The 4375-nt window shown below is 35.7% G+C and overlaps 1 pseudogene across 1 annotated transcript; it reads right to left on the reverse strand.

The window, feature by feature from the left end:
• Nucleotides 1-338: 338 nt before the first annotated feature.
• LOC145619318 (arogenate dehydratase 1-like) lies at nucleotides 339-3515 on the reverse strand (annotated as a pseudogene). The gene is made up of 2 exons (XR_014108116.1): nucleotides 2409-3515; nucleotides 339-1188 (listed from the first exon to the last, which is right to left on the reverse strand). The product of XR_014108116.1 is annotated as an arogenate dehydratase 1-like (transcript).
• Between the last annotated feature and the right edge of the window lie 860 nt (nucleotides 3516-4375).

The raw sequence follows: 4375 nt of genomic DNA on the forward strand, positions 1-4375 counted from the left end.
ATGTTAGTTAGAGAAGAAATATCACTTGAATCTCATTGATAAGTTATAAACTTATAATGATACCATCTCTGATAAAATATTTCACATAAATTGAAAGATTTTTTTTATTTTATTTTCAACCTGGTTTATATGAGGATTGAGGGACAATATTTGGTAGAAAAGGTAAACATACATGCGTAAAATTACTTGATCAATTTTTGGTAGGAAAGGCAAATTATAGATGTATTGAAATGAGAATGTGTTGAGCAAAAAATAAAAAAATAAAAATAAAAATAAAAAATAAAAAAAATATAAAAAAGAATTGAGAATGTGAGAATGTGAGATTTTGTGGGTCACAATCAAAAAAATATATACATACTTATATTATTTCAAAAAAGAAAAGTTAAAAAAAAAACACATTTAAAAAAAAGAACGTGGTACATCGTGATCACAATCACCATCTTCTAAATGTACATTTCTTAGTCTCACCAACCATTTCCACCATCATCAACTGGTCCACCACTACTCCATCCTTCTCATCAAGGAATTAAAATAATTCCAAGAAATTAAAAATATAAACAATTCTAAATAATCTATTTATATCTAAATAAATAAAATAATCCTGTTTTTCAAGGACAAAATTAAACAAAATAAACAGTTTTCGTTCGTTTCTCTTTTCTTACATAATTCTTTCATCCTCTCCCATCTTGTGGCGGATGAAGAAGATTATGAACACATAAGCACTAATTATTGTTTTTATTACCATAATCATTATTGATCATCGGAACGCGACGGCGACCACGGTGACATATCCATAGGATAACTCCCCAAAACCCTTAAGAACGAGGTGAATTCCTGAACCTCAGCTAGGGCATTTTGAGCTCTTGGCTCGGCCATAGACGCCTCAAAGTCAACGTAGAACATGTACTCAAAATGCTTAGCCGTCCCCACATTGGCGTCGTCCACTAGCCTAATAGGCCGGTGGCGGTGGGGCCGGCTCTCAATCTTTGTAAGGCTAATGTTCCTAAAGGCAAACGCCGAAAGAACCTTGAACAAGGATGAGGTTCCCTTACCCTCCCCGTTGTCATGGGTTGCAAACACAATACTCGTCTTAAAAGGCCGGTCGGTTCGGGGTATAATCGGCTCCCGGGCTAACATAACAAACCGTGTCACATTGCCAGAGTCATCTTGTATACCATCAGCCAATATCTGTATCATGTCAATCAATCAATCAATCAAAGCCTTAATCCCAAAAGTGGGGTCGGCTAACATGAACCAAATTTGATTATTCCGTGTAGTCATGTGACAAAATTAAATTAATAACATGATCACAAATAAATTTTATTTAGTTGGTCAATTCTGATCAACAAAATTTAATTAATTTGTATTTTATGGACCGTTTGGTAAGAAAGGTAACATGCGCAATCGGTATCTGTCTATCTGTCATGGCTAAAATGCATCCACTACTATTAATCGATCTATTATTATTCATTGAGGAATTCTTTTAATTTTTATTATTTTTTTGAATTTAATCAATTAGATGCCAAAATACGTGGGGGCAAGTCTACTTGTTAAATATAGAAAAATTAGTGTCAATTTTTCAACAACTAATTTTTTTCTTTTAGAAAAATGATTGCCAATTTGCATAAATATGAATAAATAAAACTTGTACATAGACCAAGTAGTTGGAGACATTTTCTAACAGTATGGTTGGTCAATTATGATACAAAGTAGATGACGAAAGGTGTTCCCTAAAATTCTTGTTACCTCTAATCAAAATATAGTCTATTTTAACCCGTAAACGTGCTCGAGTTGTGCACGAGCATTAGCAAAATTACCCAAAATGTTGTAAAATTGTGGAAGTGATGATAAAATCACAATTCATTCTACGTTAAATCATTCTATGTACGTATTTCTTATCGATTTTCACGTACGAAGTAAATTCTATTGATTCTTATTTGAACTAATCTAAACTCCTAACGATCCTAGCATAAAAACTTCAACAATTTTATAACTTTTCCTTTTTCGTACGGAGTAGGTGAAAAGAACAAGTTCATGTGTTACAATTAAGGCAATAATAGAACAAAAGCAAAACACATGGTTCACTTTCATCCACAAGCACAAAATTCTATGGTAGTTGGCTCCCTTACCATACATGACTATTAATTCCCTAATTAAATAAATCATAACAACATGCTATTTACCTTTGACAATTAATCAATAATAATCTTCTTTAAATCATCATACTCCTACCTAAATTCTTATTATTTGATAATGATAGTCCTTTCACTACTCTAACAAGCTAACATTAACATTCATAATTTCAATGAAATAATCTAATAACACACCACATAATTAAATGATCAATGTTAAAGTCAAAACGTGTCAACTAATAAAATAACAGAAAGACAGGGGTAACGGGACAATACCTGCAAGCCGTAAAGATCGGCAGCGCGTGCGGAGGCGATAGCCGCGGTATCCCTCAAACTCTGGGTAGCAACATACTCAGCAGCACCAGCAGTATCATCAACAGCTTCTCGAGTAACATTCAACCCCAACTTAGTCAACGTATGTTCACACTGAGCAAGCGCTTGAGGGTGTGAAATAACGCGCGTGAGATACTCCTTCCGAACTCCAGGTAACGCCAACAGGCAATGGTGCACCGGAAGCTGAACCTCACCAACAATATGCAAACGATGCCGAAGCAAAAGATCGTAATTCCGATGAATCGAACCACCGAGCGAGTTCTCCACCGGAAGAACAGCACGATCGGCGATCCAAAGCTCGACCGCTTGAAACGCGACTTCGAATTGATCGCAAGGGATGGCTTCGCAACCAGGGTAAGCTTTTCCGGCGGCGGCCTCGGAGTACGCGCCGGGAACGCCTTGGTAAGCGACGCGAAGAGTGGAGCCGTGCATTGGAGCAGGGGAGAAGTCGGTGGAGAGAGAAAGAGGTTTCGGGAGGTTGTTGGTGGTGGTTGCGGCGGTTGTTGCGGCGGCGGTTGAGACAATTGGGAGGAGATTTAGGGTTTTGTGGCCGTTAACGGTGGTGATTTCGTCGGGTTTTTCGCCGGCGCCGCCGTCTCCGGCGTCCGGAGTTTGTTGGGAGGAGATGACTTTAGAAGCGAGTATCGCACACGAGCTTTGCCAGTCGGCACGTGTGCCGGAAACGGCGCCGTTTCGACCGAAGGCCGAGCATCGGATAGTGAGTTGACTCGGGTGGAAACTGAGCCGAGTTGTGGTGGTGGTTTGACGAGTTCGGAGTGGGTTTGGTGTGGTGGCGGTGGTGGTTGGTGACGGAGATAACGCCTGCATTTTCGCCGATTTTTCTTTGTTTGATTTTGATTTTGTTGTAATGAAAATGATAACAATAACAATAATAGTGCTACAATGTAAAGAAAATGTAATGTGCTGTTTATATTTTGTTGATATAGTTATTTATTATTTATAAAAAAAAAAAGCTTGGAGTTCTGTAAAAAAGGAACTGCAAGCTGAGGGTAAAGGAAGAAGGGGAGGGGTTTATATATAAAAGAGGAGAGAGAAAAAAAGAGGGTGGATTGGTGAATGTGTGCGTGTAATGTGGTGGTTCGGTCAATCTCACACCTACCACCCTCTATATTTCTTTTTTTCTTTTTTTTTTTTAAAAAAATAAATATTATTTCTGCCTTGTAGGAAATTTTCCGATGTAGGACCATTTTTTCCCAAAGTAAAATAAACAAAAGTATGGTAGATTCTGTGCATCTACCTAGATTACGAGCAAAAAATATCTGTGTGGCAATGTGGTAAATTTGGTAATTCAACAAAAGTAGATACAAGGTTTTTTTTTTTTTTTTTTTTTTTTTACAACAGTAAATACAAGTATTAGGAAAAGAAAAAATAACTAAAAAAACAGAGAACGGATTATATACACAGTATTAAGGATTTATAAGATTCTAAAATCATTCTCCATTAACGTTGGCTTATTAGGATGTAATCTATTCACCTGATTTTCACTAATCTGAACTTATTAAAACTTATTTTAGTTGTAATTTGTATTTGGGTAACCCTTATCAAAACTTATTAAACCTGATCTGAACTTAACTGAACCTATTACACCTGAAATAAGTGAAAATAAGATGAACATAACAGACCCTTAGAGAATAGGGATTCTCTTACTTTCTCCCCCTCATCTAAGGGGTCTTATTCGCTAATTTGGATCTGATTGAATTTAATAGAGAATTTTCTAATCAAAATTTTTTGCAAATTCTAGGATAACTACCATTGTACTATTTTTTTATTGAAAGATATTGATTTATTTTTTAATGTTAACATTAATCATAAATCATTATCTATTTTTAAAATTTTTTTATTAATCTGAAAATAATTTTTGAATTTTATTATAATATTCCTAATTAATT

The sequence above is a fragment of the Chenopodium album genome, chromosome 27, assembly GCF_948465745.1.
Source record: "Chenopodium album chromosome 27, dcCheAlbu1.1, whole genome shotgun sequence".
NCBI classification, from domain to species: Eukaryota; Viridiplantae; Streptophyta; class Magnoliopsida; order Caryophyllales; family Amaranthaceae; genus Chenopodium; species Chenopodium album.